Consider the following 18,478-nt stretch of genomic DNA (forward strand, 5'->3'; position numbering starts at 1 on the left):
GTAACACCTGTCAGAGTGCAGAATTCCCTCAATACACTGGTGTGCTGGCTGAATGTTACTCAAGTCCCCATGAAAAAGTATCTCAGACAGTTCACCTAAGATGCAGTATTCAGTTTGGAAGAATACTCATTTTGGAAGAATAAAATCTGTAAATTATGATACGATTCTGATAATGCTGTCGAGTACTTTATCCTCTGAGATATCCAGTGCTCAAATTGGAACAAAGGTAAACAAAGGACAGTACAGCACAGGAACAGGCCTTTCGCCAACTAAACTTTTACTGATACAAAGAGTCATACAGCATGGAAACAGACTCTTTTGGTCCAATCAGTCCAGGCTGATCATAATTCCAACTAAACTAGTCCCACCTGCCCATATCCTTTCAAACCTTTCCTGTTCGTGTACTTACCTAGGTGTCTTTTAAATGTTGTAACTGTGTCTGCATCCACCATTTCCGCAGGAAGTTCATTCCACATACAGACCCCCCCTCTGTGTAATTGCCCTCCATGTGTCTTTTAAATCTTTCCTGTCTCGCCTTAAACATTTACTTCTTACTCTTGAAATCCTCCATCGTGGGGAAAAGACACCAAACCATGTCCTTCATGATTTTATAAACTTCTATAAGGTCACCTGTCAAACTCCTGTACTCCAGTGAAAAAGGTTCCAGCCTATCCAACCTTTCTTTATAACTCAAACCTTCAAATTCCTCTCAAAACACCTCTCCAAACTAAAAATGGCCCCCATGTGTTCCATTTTCCTCTATTTTCTGCCTATTCATGAATCTGTCAAGCTGCCTCTTAAACATTGTGATTGTATCTACATCTACTACCTCCTCTGGCAGCGCATTCCAGGCACTTGCCACCCTCTGCAGAAAGAAAACTGCCTCAGAAAAGGCATATCGGTATAGAACTAGTGAATGCACAACATTCACACTCCAGCAGCAAATGCAATAAAGCTGCCCCTGTCGCAACAGTCTATTTCGAGATATCTGAAACTAGCTTGTTACGATACTATAGGTATATTTTGTCCTGATTTTTGTTAATGAAGAGAGGTTGAGACAGAGGCACCAAGCAGTCTACTCAGAGCCAATAAAGTAAACAGCCCATGAGGCCTTGGGATTTTATTTAAAATTGGAACAATATATGCAACCTGAATGGGTGGTGGCAGGTTCCCTCAGAACCAGGACTTTTAGGTTTAGCTTTCAGTAGTTGTTGCTGGGGTCTTGAAGCTGGATGTAGAATCTCTTATTCCTCTCTCTGTTACAGCTAAAAGCTGGGGTTCTCTTCTTATGAGTCAATCTATTTACTAAATTTGCCTTTGCCAAGGGTGTGTTTATGGGATATTATTATATTGGAACAGTTGCTGTTTAATTGTTAAATAATCTATCATTCTTTTAATTTTTCCAATTGAGTGCAATTACTCCAAACCTTTCTTTTGTTGTATTTTAACCAAAGTATAGTTTGCGTCAAGCCTGGTAGTTCAACCAATCAAATTGCATCCAGAATACAAGACTTGGCACTTACCTTTAAAATAAGAAAAAGTCGCAGTCTATGCTATCTCCTTGACATATTTTAGGGGGTTTGGTCTTGTCCATGACAAACCGGGGGCTTTTGGCAGGATCAAATTCTCTAATTCCAGGTTGGGTTTAGGATTATTGGACTCAAAGGCAGTGAGCAGTGAGTATTGGTGTTTCTTTATCTTGGGTGTTGCATTCAGTTAGTTTAAACAATGTGTGCCTTGTGTGATAATGGCTCTTTCAGTTTCTAGGCGTTTCCTGGGGGTGGAAGTAGTCCCTTCTACAGAAAGTGAGCAAGGCAAACCTTTTGGAAATGGCAAACAAGTTCAAGTTGGAATCGCCTATGTCTGTAAGGAAAGGGGAAATAGTTGCAGCAACAGCTGTACATTTCCAATTGTCAGGAATGCAATCAGAATCACTGGAGATTGCTAAAATTCAATTGCAAGTGAAGTAGCTTGAATTAGAGGCAATGGCAAGGAAAAAACAAAGAATAGCCCTGGCAGAACAAAAAGGAAGAGAAAAGGAAAATGAAATCGTTTGAATTGTGATTAAAAGCACAGGAAAAAGTCAAGGATAACCCTAGCAGAAGAAGTGGAAAAACAGCGAGTTACTGAACTTCAGAGGTTGGAACTGAAAACTCAAAGTCTACTTAATATGGCAAAGACAGAGGTGAATGGTCGGAGTAGTAACAAGAGTGATGGACAGCAATTCAAACAGCGTCAAAGGACTGATGGGGATTTGTTCAAATGTGTCCAACCATTACCTCAGTTCAATGAGAAGGATGTAGAAGCCTCTCTCACTTCATTTGAGAAAGTGGCCAAACAAATGAAATGGCTGGTGACCATTGTCGATCCGAACAGAGAGCTCGTGAGGTATTTGCATCACAATCAGAGGAGGTAACTGGAGAGTGTGATAGGGTGAAAAATGTCATCTTAATTGTGTATGAGCTAGTGCCAGAAGTCTACCGGCAATGTTTAGGAACCCAAGGAGAGAATCTGATCAAACAAACATAGTCTTCAAAAGGATCAAACAAAGTAATTTTGATTGGTGGATAAAGTAATTGAAACGTATAACCATCCTCGAGAGACGATCATTTTGGAGGAGTTCAAAAGTTCATTTCCTGAAGTAGTGAGAACTCATTTGGAAGAGCAGAGAGTTAAGACTGCAAGATTAGCAGTGGAAAGGCAGATGATTATGAGTTGGTTCATTAAATCAAAGTCTGGCTTCCGATATTAATTTCAATCTGTGAGGGATAGAAATTGCGGGGGGTGGGGGGGGGGAGAAAGAGAAGTCCTCAGGTAGTAAGGGAAAAGGAGATCTCATTGAAGATACTTGACGACAGGATAAAAAGGAAATGCATGATGAGGAATGAGAAATAAAAAAGCTCAGGTTTTTTCACTGTAAGAGCACAGGCTGCTTGAAGTGACAGTATTGATGATTTAGAAAAAGCACTGGGAAGACTGATGTGGGAAAACAAGACAAGCAAGTGAGTTTTGTTGAAGTGGTAAAGGAAAGCAAAGTGGAAGCTAAATAGCTTCAAAAGAATGTCAAATATGATCTGGAGTTGTTTGGGAAGAAAGGGGTAGACCTGTTTATAGAACTTACTTGTGTAAATAAGGTTTACTCAGGTATGCCAGGAAGAATAGATAAAGAAATTAAAATTTTAGGAGATACAGGAACAAGTCAATCTTTGATGGTGAGGAATTAGGAGTTATGTAATTCAGAAGGAGTGTTGCCAGAAAAGATGGCAAAATGTGGGATTCATGGTGAGATGAGCAGTGTTCCGTTACATAAAGTGGAGAGTCCGGTGACCAATGGTGAAGTGGTGATGAGTGTAATAGAGGATATTTTGGTTCTGGAAATAGAGTTTATCCTTGATAATGATATAGCTGGATCACAGGTGGGAGTGATGCTGACTGTGGTTGAAAAAAAGCCAGTGGAAAATCAGACAACTGAGGTGTTACAGCAAGTATATCCTGGGATTTTTCCTGACTGTGTAGTAACAAGATTACAAAGCCCCAGGTTGAAGCAGAAGGAGAAATCAAGCAGTAAAGATAAGGAAGTTGAAGTTCAATTATCACAGACTATATTTGATCAAATGATTGGGGAAGAAAAAAGCAAGAACAGGTCAAGGACAAAGTGGATATTTTCAGCTGAGAGAAATTTGCTGAATTACCACAGCAAGATGAAAACTAAAGCACTTGCATCAAAAAGCATCCGAAGGAAAAGCTGAGTGTATCCCAGAATGCTACAATCTTAACAATGAAGTCTTGATGAGGAAAAGGAGACCGTCACAAATCCAGGCAGATGAAAAATGGGCATAAGTTCATTAAGTGGGCGGCACGGTGGCAGTGGGCAGCATGGTGGCACAGTGGTTAGCACTGCTGCCTCACAGCGCCAGAGACCCGGGTTCAATTCCCGCCTCAGGCGACTGACTGTGTGGAGTTTGCACGTTCTCCCTATGTCTGCGTGGGTTTCCTCCAGGTGCTCCGGTTTCCTCCCACAGTCCAAAGATGTGCAGGTCAGGTGAATTGGCCATGCTAAATTGCCCGTAGTGTTAGGTAAGGGGTAAATGTAGGGGTATGGGTGGGTTGCGCTTCGGCGGGTCGGTGTGGACTTGTTGGGCCAAAGGGCCTGTTTCCACACTGTAATGTAATCTAATCTAATCTAAATTGTATGACCGTTGGGTTATAGGAAGGAGGTGCTGTATGTAGCACATGAATTACCAGTAGGTGGTCATTTGGGAGTAAAGAAATGTCAAGCCAAAATAAAAAAACTTGGACTGCATAAGGATGTGGTTGAATTTTGCCAGACATGCCATACATGGCAGGTTATTGAAAAACCTCAGGCAGTGATAAATCCTTAACACCCACATTTGAAGAACCTTTTACAAGGGCCTTTAATTGATTGCATAGAACCCCTACCTAAAACAAAAAGTGGAAATCATTATTTGTTGACCATAATGTGCCTCCTAGATTTTCAAAGGCCATTCCATTATTCAGTATCACGACTAAAGGATTGTAGAGGAGTTATTCAAAATGTTTACAAGATGTGGACTCCCCACCGAAATACAATTGGATTAAGGATCAAATTTTACATCATAATTATTCCAGGAAGTTATGGATAACTCAGGAGTAAAACAATTCAAGTCCACTGCATACCATCCAGAATTGCAAGGACCATTAGTGGCATCAAACTTCAAAGATCATACTGATTCATATGTATTCAAGACTATTGAGGGGATGAGGATAAAGGAATTTCATTTGTAATTTTTGCAATTAACGATGCAGCTCATGGATCAAGTAAATTCAATCTATTTGAATAGTTTTTGGGCATGAGTTGAGAGGGCCACTGAAAATGATTAAGGAGAAATTGGTAAGCCAGGGTTCAGAGATTACATATTTGGACTATGTGTCAAATTTTAAGGAAAGATTATATAGAATGGATGAGTTGGCTAGACAGCATTTAACAGTAGCACATAGCATGTGATGAAACAAGAGGCAGATAAGACATCAAAAATTCATAGTTTCACGAGAGGGGATAAAGTATTAGTGCCAGTGGCAGATGAACCTTTAAAGGTAAGGTTTGGTGAGCCTCATCAAATCAAAAGGAAATTGAGTGAGGTTAATTATTTGATAAGAATGCCAGATAGAAAGAAGTATCACAGACTGTGTCATGCGAATGTGCTCAAAAGGGTATTTTGATAGGGAAGGAAAGCAAAAACACAGCAGGTCAGGCAGCATCCAAGGAGCAGGAGAATCGACGTCTCCTCATTCCTGACGAAAGGCTTATGCCCGAAACATCAATTCTCCTGCTCCTGGATGCTGCTTGACCTGCTGTGCTTTTCCAGCACCACACTCTCGACTCTGATCTCCAGCATGTGCAGTCCTCACTTTTTCCTTCTATGATTCCATGTTGGGGTTGGGGGGGGGGGGTGAAGAAAGAAAGAAAATCCTTTTGTGGGCACTTTGGTGGCAGGGGTAACAGTGCACTGCATATAAAGTATCACGTTTGCTGAAATGTGAACAGTTTTGCCAACGATTCCTGATTTACAAGTGGCCGACTTCCAAACACTCAAGCTTACGAACAAGATCCCAACCATTAATATTTATCCTAAAGATCTGACATGTCAATTTTTTAAATTCTATTTTATGTTGTCTTGTACGATATTGCGACTTATGTATAAATCAACTTGTGAACGTGCTGACTTTCGTAAGCCAGAGACTACCTGTATATCTGTATCATAGAATCAGAGAATCCCTACAGTGTGGAAACAGCCATTTGGTGCAACAAGTCGCACCGCCCCTCCAAAGAGTAACCCACTCAGACCCATTCCCCTACATTTACCCCTGACTAATGCACCTAACCTAAACACTATGGGCAATTTAGCTTGGCCAATTCACCTAACCTGCACACCCATGGATTGTGGGAGCATCCAGAGGAAAGTCACACAGACACAGCGAGAATGTGCAAACTAACCACTGCGCCACCATGCTGCCTCTGTCTTGAGTCTCTGCGTAGCTCTGAATGTATCTGTGCCAGCATGATCCATACAATGATCAGTGTCTGTGTGGAGAGCTTGCTGCATCTTCTGAAAGCAGGTACCTGCTTTCACTTCCGTGTCAAAAGTTCTTTGCAACAAAATTGCTTGTGGGAGTAGATCAGACAGGAATATAAATGAGGTGCGATCTGCAATGAGTAAGGTTGTTAACAGGTAAAAATCTCCCTTAACAGACAACTAGCTAGTACCTAGTGAGAACTTCACCTCAACTCCTGGAACTTAGTTAAAAGACACTAAGTTAAAAGATTGGTTTGAGAAGATTATTGTGGAAATTAAAAGCTCAGAAGGTTGTGGATGTGTGAAACTCCCTTTTTTGAAAGGTTGGGGGGGGCTGCAGAAACTTAAAATATTTTTAAGGCTGAGGGAGATAAATTCTTAATTTTCAAAGATTATTGGAGACATGCAGGAATTCAGACTTGAGGTTATAATACAATTAGCCATGGTCTGATTGAATGGCAGAGCAGGCTCAAGGGGCCGAATGGCCTAACTTTGTTCATATGTGCAATAGAACACGGAACATGGAACAATACAGCGCAGAACAGGTCCTTCGGCCCTCAATGTTGTGCTGATCTGTGAACTAATCTAAGCCCATCCCCCCTACACTATCCCATCATCATCCACATGCTTATCCAAGGACTGTTTAAATGCCCCTAATGTGGCTGAGTTAATTACATTGGCAGGTAGGGCATTCCACGCCATTTACCACTCTCGGAGTAAAGAACCTGCCTCTGACATCTGTCTTAAATCTATCGCCCCTCAATTTGCAGCTATGCCCCCTCGTACAAGCAGATGTCATCATCCTCGGGGAAAGAAACTCTCATTGTCCACCTTATCTAATCGTCTGATTTTCTTGAATGTCTCTATTAAATCCCCTCTTAGCCTGCATCTCTCCAATAAGAACAGACCCAAGTCCCTCAGCCGTTCCCCATAAGACCTTCCCTCCAGACCAGGCAACATCCTGATAAGTCTCCTCTGCACCTTTTCCAATGCTCCCACATCCTTCCTGTAATGGGGCGACCAGAACTGTACACAATATTCCAAGTGTGGCCGCAAGTGTTTTGTACAGTCGCAGCATGACATCACGACTCCGTAAATCAACCCTTCGACCAATAAAACCTAACACAATGTATGCCTTCTTAGCAGCACTATCAACCTGGGTGGCAACTTTCAGGGATCTATGTACATGGACACCAAGATCCCTCTGCACCTCCACACTATCAAGAATCTTTCCATTGACCCAGTACTCTGCTGTCCTGTTATTCTTCCCAAAGTAAATCACCTCACATTTATCTGCATTGAACTCCATTTGCCACCACTCAGTCCAATTCTGCAGTTTATCCAAGTCCCCCTGCAACCTGCAACATTCTTCCACACTGTCCGCCACTCCACCAACTTTAGTGTCATTTGCAAATTTACTGACCCATCCACTTATGCCTGCGTTCAAGTCATTTATAAAAACGACAAACACCAATGATCCCAAAACAGATCCTTGTGGCACACCACTAGTAACCGGACTCCAGGTTGAATATTTTCCATCTACCACCACTTGCTGCCTTCTTACAGAAAGCGAGTTCCTAATCCAGACTGCTATATAACCCTCAATGTCATGCCTCCTCATTTTCTCCAAAAGCCTACCATGTGGAACCTTATTATAGGCTTTACTGAAGTCCATGTACACCACGTCAATTGCCCTACCCTCATCCACATGCTTGGTCACCTTCTCAAAAATCTCAATGAGGTTTGTGAGACACGACCTGCCTTTGCTGAAACCAGGTTGACTATCTCCAATCAAATTGTTGCTTGCTAGATGATTATAAATCCTCTCTCTTATAATCCTTTCCAACAACAGTAAGGCTCACTGGTCTATAATTACCCAGGTCATCTCTACTGCCCGTCTTGAATGAAGGAACATTTGCAATCCTCTAGTCCTCTAATACTAAACCTGTGGACAATGATGATGCAATGATCAAGGCCAAAAGCTCTGCCATCTCCTCCCTAGATTCCCAGAGAACCCTCAGATAAATCCCATCCGGCCCAGGGGACTTATCCACTTTCACACCTTCTAGAATTGATAACATCTCCTCCTTACTAATCTCAATTCTTTCTAGTAGAATAATCCTTATCTCAGTCTTCTCCTTTGCAACATTCTCCTTTTCCTGAGTGAATACAGATGAAAAGTATTCATTTAGCACCTTCTGATCTCCACAAGGTCCACACACAACTTCCCACCTCTGTCTTTGACTGGCCCTATTCTTACCCTAGTCATCCTTTTATTCCTCACATACCTATTGAAAGCTTTAGGGTTCTCCTTTATTCTCCCTGCTCAAGACTGCTCATGTCCTCTCTTTGCTCTTCTTAACTCTCACTTTAAATCCTTCCTAATCTGTAACTCTCCATCACCTCATCTGAACCATCTCGTCTCATCGTCACATAAGCCTCTTCTTCTGCAATTTTTGTTGTAAGCCACAGTTCCCTTACCTTATCACTTCCTCCCTGCCGGACAGGAACATACTAACAAGGACTCGCAATATCTGTTCCTTAAACCAGCTTGACATTTCGATTGTCCCCATCCCCTGCATTTTGCTACCCCATTCTATGCCTCCTAAGTCTTGCCTAATTGCATTATAATTGCTCTTCCCCCATTGTTAACTCTTGCCCTGTGGCATGTACCTATCACTTTCCATCACTAATTAAACGTAACTGAATTATGGTCATTCTCTCCAAAGTGCTTACCCAACACTAAATCAAATACCTGGCCTGGCTCATTACCAAGTACCAGATCCAGCGTGGCCTCCCCTTTTGACACACTGTGTCAGGAAACCCTCCCGCACACATTGGACAAAAACTGATCCATCCGACCTACTAGAGTTACAGCATTTCCAGTCATTGTTGGTGAAATTAAAGTCCCCCATAATGACTACCTTGTTCCTTTCACTCCTACCTAGACTCATTTTGTCAATCCTCTCCTCCACATCCCTGGAACTTTGCAGAGGCCTATAAAAAACTCCTAGCAGTGTGACCTCTCCTCTCCTGTTTCTAACCTCAGCCCATACCACCTCAGTAGATGAATCCTTGTCAAAGGTTCTTTCAGCCACTGTTATACTGTCCTTGACTAACAAAGCCATACCTCCCCCTCTTTTACCACCTTCCCTGATCTTAATAAACCCTGGAACCTGCAACATCCATTCCTCACCCTGCTCTATCCATGTCTCCAAAACGGCCACAACATCGAAGTCCCAGGTACCTAACTATGCTGCAAGCTCACCTACCTTATTCCGGATACTCCTGGCATTGAAGTGGACACATTTCAAGCCAATTTGCTGTCTGCCAGCACACTCCTCTGACCGTGAAATCTCCTGTCCATGCCCTCCCTACTCTCATCCTCCTGTGCACTGGAACTACACCACAGGTAACCTACAGATGCAGTAGGTTAGTCCTGACATAATGTTTGGCCCTGCGAGACTTCTCACACAATTCTGCCATGTTCCTCGCCATCTGTTGTTCAGGCCCCTTTAAGATTCACTCCTAAATCTCAGCTTATTTATGTTATTCATAAAAACGAAAAGCTACATCTCCACCCAATATAGCCTGCTCAATGCCCTTTTTTATCTGCTATGGTGTGGCAGTCAATGTTTTACTTTAGGCTGCCCCAATACAGTGTAAACGAGACATTTTTTTCCCCCCATTTTTGTTTATTTTTCCACTTTATTCCTCTCTCCTGTTTCTCGTCATCCCTACTCAACACAACTTCCACAGTCTCAGAGCTGTCTGATTCCTCAAACTACTGACAGGTACACTTGTTTCAGAGGAATATTCCCTTTCAAAACCCAGCCCCTGAGAAACTAATATAATTAAGTTGGAGGGCTGAGACCAGAAGTGGTAAATCAAAGGTACCCAGAGAGCTGTGGAGCAAGCAGTCGAAATGCAATTTTATTTATTTATTCATTTTGACCACTCAAGCGCACTTTTAATGAACGTACTTTCCATTTAAGTACCGTGTAAACACAGAACCTTAGCCACCTGTGGATTTGTTTAGTTTGTTAGCAGTCAGGCTAATCTACCAAGGTTCTGCTGCAGTGTGTAAAAGGGACATTTGTCTGTCTGCCTGCCATTCCAGTCTATTAAGTGGTGCTGGACACTCAAGACAGCAGAGGAGAGAGCTCAGTGCAATAATTCTGTATGTCCAAGAACTGAGTAAGTGCAAAGTGATTTATGGCCTGGCATGAAGAAAGCCCCAAATTTGTTTTGCTATGTGTCAGACTACACCTAAACATCCTCTGGCTCTGGGCATGGAAAAGGAGAAGAGAAAATAGTTGTAATGTAGCAGCAGGAAGCAGAGTGTAGCTGCAGGCTAGAAAGTCATCACTCAATTTCCAGGAAAGTGAAGGTTCTGTTGTTGGTCACGTGTAGTGCTGCTGACAGGTACTTAACTCTTTCATGTCAAGATTGCAGGCCTTCCAAAAGCTCCATTGCTCTTTGCAAATCACACTGTGGAGGTGCTGGTGTTGGACTGGGTTGGACAAGGTCAAAAACCGTACGAAATCAAGTATTGATCTAATGGGTTTATTTGAAAACACTTGAAGGAGCAGTGCTCTGAAAGCTAGTGTTTTCAAATTAACTCGTTGGGACGATAACCTGGTGTCGTGTGACTTTTGACTTTGTCACACTGACGCACAGCCTTAGCTGTAGCCAACTACGCACCCCAGCCCAAACGTCTAACTGGCTCTGGAATGATTTTAGAATTTTAGCAATAGAAGATCATCATCCACTCTTTGAGGGTAGCTTGAGCAGAGATGTAAAGAGGATACAACATTATAGAGACCGATTATCTAACATCTCACCTGTGTTTTTTCAATAGCTTCAACAGGAAGGGAAAATCAAATGAGGTGAGAAATGCTGCCATTGGTAATTGGCCAAAGTTACAATGATCTTTTTTGTGAAGAAGCACTTCCTGAAACCCCTTTTGAACTTGTCAATTTATGTGCATGTCTCCTTATCTTCCAGTTATTCTTTAACTTGAAACTGTGCATCAAATTAACCTATCGGTATCATGTACACCTCCACCAGCTCTCTGGGAAATACTGAGCGCATTTCCAGCTTTTTTTTATGACTTTGACCTTTAAAATTAGGTTCATCTTTCCGATCCTTCTCTGCCACTTCTCCACACAGTGTAGGTGTTGATGTTTTGAAGTCATGTATTTAAACAGGCCCTGAAATCAGCACAATCGATGCAACTCATTTACAACTTAGACAGTCACACCACTGCCAACTTTCAACAGGACATTGTATTTCACAAGTTCAAGACAGACTGTTCCCTGCAGTTAATCTCTGTTCTAATAGCTATTCTCCAGTGGTGATGTTCTTGTGTGGTCTTTGCTGATTTAACATTCAGCCTTGCCACTTCAGTCTGGCACCCACTGTGTTACCAGCCTCCATGCTAGTAACCACTTTGCTTGCTTTAAGTTTTCTGGATTTGCAATCCTTCTATAGACTGAAGTTATCGGAGTACAAAGAGGGCTCTATAGATATAAAAAGGTTCAACAGACACTTCCCTGAACTGTTCTTAAACCTAACAAAAATGGATTTCACTTCTTAAACTTTACAAGTGATATGTAATAAAAGAGTATGGGTTTGAGGAGAAATAAATTGTTTAATACTTTTTGCAATTGTAGTTGAAAATAAGTAATAAACCAGGCTTAATTGGCATATATTTGTCTATCTCATGAAGAAGACAATTCAAACCCTGCTTGCTCCTCGTCAATGTGGTATAGATCTTTAGATGTAATCTGGCACAGAAATGGCTGGACTAATAAATACTTTCCAGTTTTTGTGCAGGGCTCACATCTGAAACATTAGCTCAACTGAGAAACCCCATCGTTTTCTGGGTTTTGCTTCAGCTCCAGCAATTATCAGTAAGGTGCAAGTTAGAGTGAGCCATTCGCAAATTAACATTCATTAACACAGCACATTTCGATGGCTCTGCCCAGTTCTGATCAGTAAGACAAACAAATGCATTCATCCCCTAAATGTGAGGGGAAGCATTTCGGTTGGAAGAACATGTTCAGACAATGTAAAGTGAGGGGTACAATGCTAAAGGGGATGCAAGTGCAGAGGGACCTTTCTGCATATGTGAATAGGTTACTGATGGTGGCAGATGGTCACAGCAATTTATAAAGTAATTGTATCCTGGGCTTTATTATTAATGCAAGGAGGTGATGCTGAACTTGTAATAAGATACCTGTTAGCCTTCTGCTGGAGTACTGTGCACTGTATTGGGAGTCACTTTCTAGGAAGGATGTGAACGCTCTGAGAGAGAGTGCAGAAGGGAATTAAAAGAATAGTTGTGGGGACGAGAAACTTCAAACATGAGGATAGATTGGAGAGGCTCGAACAGTTTTCTTTGGAGAGAAGATGACTAAGAGAAGATCTGACACGAATTTTCAAAATCACGAGGGGCTGGATGTGATGGATATGGAGAAACTGTTCCCATTTGTAAAACGAGCACAAACATGTGGGCACAGATTTCAAGTCACTGAGTCCTACAGCACAGAGACAGCCTCTTTGGCCCAAACTGGTCCAATCTGACCAAAATATCCGTGCACGCTTACCCTCTTTCCCTGCACTTGACCCATATCCTTCTAATCCTTTCCGATCCATGTATTTGACCAAGTGCCTTTTAAATGTTGTTAATGTACCCACCTCGAACATTTCCACTGGCAGCTCATTCCATATGCGTATCACCCTCTGTGTAAAAAAAGTTGCCCCTCTGGTTCCTTTCTATTCTTTCCCCTTGAAGCTTATACTGATGCCCTCTAGTCCTTGATTCCCCAACCCTGGGAAAAAGACTGAGGGCATTCACCCTGTCCATGCCTCTCATGATCTCATTCACATCTAGAAGATCCCCCCCTTCAGTGTCCTACTCTCTTAAGAAAAATGTCCGAGCTTATCTAACCTCTCCCTGTAACTCAGACCATTGTGTCTTGGCAACATCCTCGTAAATTTCTTCTGCACTCTTTTCAGTTTAATAACATCCTTCCTATAGCAAGGTGACCAAAACTGAACACAATACTTCAAATGCAGCCTCACCAACATCGTGTATAACTGTGACATAACTTCCCAACTTCTATACTCAATGCCCTGACTGATAAAGGCCTGTGTGACAAAAGCCTTCTTCACTGCCCTGTCTACCTGTGGCTCCACTTTCAAAGAACCGCATATCTGAACTCCAAGATCCCTGTTCCACTCCACTCCCTAAGGCCCTACCATTCACCATGAAACTTGTACCTTGATTTGGGTATCCTTTCTTTTATTGGTCAGAGTATTGAGTACAGGAGTTGGGAGGTCATGTTGCGGCTGTACAGGACATTGGTTAGGCCATGTTGGAATATTCCGTGCAATTCTGGTCTCCTTCCTATCGGAAAGATGTTGTGAAACTTGAAAGGGTTCAGAAAAGATTTACAAGGATGTTGCCAGGGTTGAAGGATTTGAGCTATAGGGAGAGGCTGAACAGGCTGGGGCTGTTTTCCCTGGAACGTCGGAGGCTGAGGGGTGACCTTATAGAGGTTTATAAAATTATGAGGGGCATGGATAGGATAAATAGACAAAGTCTTTTCCCAGGGGTCAGGGAGTCCAGAATTAGAGGGCATAGGTTTAGGGTGAGAGGGGAAAGATATAAAAGAGACCTAAGGGGGAATTTTTTCACACAGACGGTGGTACGTGTTTGGAATGAGCTGCCAGAGGAAGTGGTGGAGGCTGGTACAATTGCAACATTTAAGAGGCATTTGGATGGGCATATGAATAGGAAGAATTTGGATGGATATGGACCAGGTGCTGGCAGATGGGACTAGATTGGGTTGGGATATCTGGTTGGCATGGACAGGTTAGACCGAAGGATCTGTTTCCGTGCTGTACATCTCTATGACTCTATGACTTTCCAAAATGCAACACTCACACTTATCTGTACCAAACACTCATTTGTTGTTTCTCAGCCCACTTCCCTAGCTGATTAAGGTCCTGCTGCAATTTTCAATTACCTTCCTCACTGTCCATGATACCGCCTATTTTAGTGTCATCTGTAAACTTACTAATCATGCCTTGTACATTCTCATTCAAGTCATTGATATAGATAACAAACAGTAACTGGCCCAGCACCGACCCCTGAGGCACTCCACTAGTCATAGGCCTCCAGTCCGACAAGCATCCTTCCACTGTTACCCTCTGCTTCCTACCATCAAGGCAACTGTGTATTCAACTTGCCAGCTTGCCCTGGATTCCATGCAATCTAACCTTCCAGAAGAGCCTACTGTGTGAAGCCTTATCAAAGGCCTTACTTAAATCCATATAGACTATGTTTATTGCCCTGTCCTCATCAACCTGCCAGGTCACTCCAATAAACAACAAATTTGTGAGGCGTGATCTCCCATGCACAAAGCCATGCTGACTACTCCTAATCAAACCCTGTCTTATCCCTCAGAATCTTCTCAAATAACTTACCTACCACAGATGTTAGGCTTACTGGTCTATAGTTCCCAGGTTTTTTCTTTGCAGCCCTTCTTGAGTAAGGGCATACCATTTGCTACTCTCCAGTCTTCCGGGATCTCACCCATGGCGAATGATGATGCAAAAATATCAGCCAGGGCTCCTGCAATTTCTTCTCTAGCCTCTTGCAGTGTTCTTGGATATATCTGGTTGGGACCAGGAGATTTATCCACCTTCGTATGTTCTCATACATACAACATCTCCTCTACTGTGATATGGACTGTCCCCAAGATATGACCATAAACCTCTCCAAGTTCCCTAGTCTGCATGTCTTTCTTCACGGTAAACACAGAGGAGAAATCTTCATTGAAGATTTTGCCCATCTTCTATGGTTCTACACATATATGTCCACTTTGGTCCTTGAGGCGTCCTGTAATCTCTCTAGTTATTCTTTTTTCTTTAAGTGATTTGCAAAACTAGCAAATGTATTGAGAGAAGAAGTTATTTTCGCACAGTGAATAGTTTTGATGTGGAATGCACAGCCTGGAAGTATGATGGAGTCATGTTCAATTAAGGCACTTGAGAGGGCTTTGGATGATTAATTAAATAGAAGAAACATGCAAGGGTATGGAGAAAAGGCAGGAGATCAGCACTAGGTAATGATGCTCACTAGGAGAGCTGGAGCAGACACGATGGGCCGAATGACACTGAAACACTTCTGTGATTCTGTAACTTTTAGATTTAGGAGGAACTTTATCTTTTCAGTCTTCGTGAAAGGCAACTGCAAGGGAATCTCATAGAGGTGTGTGGAAGATCGTAAACAAGACAGAAAATCACTACAGTGAAAAGAAAGAATTGTTTGAAGGAACATTTAGCTCTGGAACCGACAACTTTTCTTTCTCTGGAAAGACCGATGGAACAGATGACTGAGCAGGATGCTGACAGCAAAGAAAGTGTCTTTACTGACAGCAAAGAAGTTATGAGGAAGCTTCCCTGATGGAAGAGCTAGTGTGGCTTAGATGGCCGTCCACATTTGTATGATGTTATTATTGTATCTTCCTCACCGATTAAGTGGCTACCATTTTCATCCAATAAATTGACCACGTAACACTCTAAGTGTCCAACACCAGCTCAATAACTTTCTCGCAATCTCCCTGCCGTGATTTCTAAATCTACAGGGTGAATATTCCATTACAGGAAGATTATTTATCAATGTTTTTGTCAGTCGACCCATGACAGTATTCCAGTTTTTTTGTCTATCCCTTCCCCTACCCTACCTCTCTACTTTCTATTACAAGATGTGAGCCTAGTTGATGTGCTTTCCTTCAGTCACTACATATGTGTGTAACAAGAGATTAAAACGCACAGGTGGCCTGAAAATCATGGAGCAAGGATTCTTCATTCTTTTCTTATTGAGTTTGAACAACTAATAAAAGAAAATAAGGATAAACTACAAAACAAATTAGTTACATGGAACTAAGCTTAGCCTTGTCTTTCTCTCCCTTGCTCCAGGAGGTCTCTTTCTGACGGAGACCCCCTGCCTCCAAAGAGTGTTCACTTAACTGCTTGAGCTCCCTCACTTGGTGCCCTCCCTCACTTTTGAGCACTCCCAAATAATGTGCAAGATTGTTTCTGTCTCTCTGCGAGTATCTAAGGGGTTTGTAATGATGCACCAGTCGTGGAGATTGGCTGTACAGTAGACCTGGCCTGTCTTGAACCTGTGTAGCATGGACCACTCCCGCCCTGCTACTTGAAGGCCTGATCGTGTTTCTCGCAGGGAATTTGTTGGAAGACAAATGTTCGAACCAGCAGGCTGAACTTGAAGCAGAACATGAAAGGGGCTCCAAAACAGACCCTTTGCAGGATCAGACTCCTCCTTAGAACCAGCAGTCTCAACACTGAACTCTCTGGCTTATCACAATGGGCGATGTTGTCCAAATCTTAACACTTAAAGTTAAGAGCCTATCAGCTACTAAGTGAAACCCTACTGGATCAGTAAGGAAATCTAATATTGAAAATCTCAGGCAATTTGTACTGCCACAGGAGTACAAATTAGCCCAAATCTCAGCTTTGCAGGAGCTGTACAATTTTACCTAACTATACATTTTTGCAAAAAAAAAAGGCTTTTCTTCACTTTCCCTAAGAATTCTCAAGTTCTACTCTTACATTTGTAACTTTTGACTTCTAGGAGTATTTTTCTAGGACCTTTAGAAATTGATAATCAGTCACTACCTCTTTAATCACCAATCAGCAAGCAATTAAATTAGCATTAGAATTAAACTTCATTTCCCACAGTAACAGACAGGAAACGAAAGTCCTTTGTTATTTGGAAGATGGAGAATGCAATACGGTTAAGGAGCGGAACATGAAGACATATTACTCAGAGAGACTGAGAGCAGTCCTGTTGTCTAATGAAAAATTATGTGCTATTTCTTCAGCATGTAGATTGGTCTGTGGCCTATTTATGGTTGGATGTCGTAAATCTTAATTTCATACATAGTTGATTTCTTGATATGTGATCTGGAAACAAGTTTTGTTCTGTGCACAAATCAGAATTTGCAATCTTAAAAGAGGAAAAACACAAATAGATCCCACGTGTGTGCACTTAAGGTTCAGTTAATGTACTGAACAGGAACAAACTGCTTTTACACAGGATTTGTTTTTAATTCCTCATGCATGTGGGCATTGTCAGCTGGGTCAACAATTGCTACCCATTCCTTATTGCTCTTGAGAAGGTGGCAGCAAGTTGCTTCCTTAAGCTGAAGTCCATCGGCAGTCCTTTTAGAAAGGGAGTTGCAGGTTTTTGATCCGGTCATTGAAGGAACAGCAGTATCATTTAAATCAGGATGTTAAGTGACGTGGAAGTGAGTTGCAGGTGCTGTTCCCATGCACATGCTGCCCTTGTCCCTTTAGATGGTAGAGGCTAGAAGGTGGTCTCAATGCAGGCTTGGCAAACTTCTTCAGTGCATCTTGTAGATGCTGCACATTATTGCCATTTGTATATCGCTGGTGGAGGGATTGAATACATAAGGTGCCCATCGAGCAGGCTGCTTTGTCCTCGATGATATTGAGTTTCTTGAGTTTGCTGGAACTGAACTCATCCAGGTGAGTGGCGAGCATTCTGTCACACTCCTAACCCGTGTTGTGTAGGTTAGGGAGAGCCTTTGAGGGAGACAGGAATTGCATTGTGCAATTCAGAACTCCCAGCCTTTGACCTGTTTTTGCATTATTATAATTACTTTAGTGGTCTAATTAATTTTCCCTGAGTTGTTGATAGTGAGGAATTCAGCAACAGTATTGCTATCTCATGTCAAGGGAAGATGGTTAGATTTTGTTTTGATGGAGATAGTTAGTGCCAAGCACTTGTGTGGTGTGAATAAACTTACCACTTTATCTTTTGAAGCCTACATGTAATGCACGTATAAAACAGGAAAAGAACCAAGCCATTCAGCCCCTTTAGTCTGCTCTGTCATTCAATAATATTGTGCCTGGTCTGGCTTTGTTTTGAAGTGCTCAGGTTTTGCTGCACATAGACACGGACTATTTCAGTAAATTGTGCAATCATGAGTGAACGTTCCCACTTTTGATCTTCTAAGGAGCAGGAAGAAGGTCACCGATGGAACAGTTAATGGTGGTTCGGCCGAAGGCATTATCCCGAGGAACTCCAGCATTGATGTTCTGGGATTGTGATGACTGACCTCCAACTATCATAACCATCTTCCCAAATGTGAGATACAACTCAAGCCTGTCTTGAACTGTAACAGTGTAATGCCTGTATCTGTATGACAAAAAGCTATCCTCAATTTGAATGGAAAAAAACCTGTGATAACAGCACTTAGCTGGTCATACATCAAAAGGAGTCTTCACCAAGGGGGGTTACAGCAAAAATCCAGAACTAGGTCAGCTCAAGCTCTCTTTGGAAG

The 18,478-nt window shown here is 42.2% G+C and overlaps 1 protein-coding gene across 8 annotated transcripts in view; it reads right to left on the reverse strand.

The window, feature by feature from the left end:
* Positions 1-18,478, reverse strand: part of LOC122559499 (contactin-1) — a 771,145-nt gene that overhangs the window by 34,205 nt on the left and 718,462 nt on the right. The gene's annotated exons all lie outside the window — the stretch shown is intronic.

This window comes from Chiloscyllium plagiosum, unplaced genomic scaffold (genome assembly GCF_037043375.1).
Source record: "Chiloscyllium plagiosum isolate Xiang-an unplaced genomic scaffold, Cpla_swu_hap1 HiC_scaffold_19, whole genome shotgun sequence".
In the NCBI taxonomy this organism is placed as follows: Eukaryota; Metazoa; Chordata; class Chondrichthyes; order Orectolobiformes; family Hemiscylliidae; genus Chiloscyllium; species Chiloscyllium plagiosum.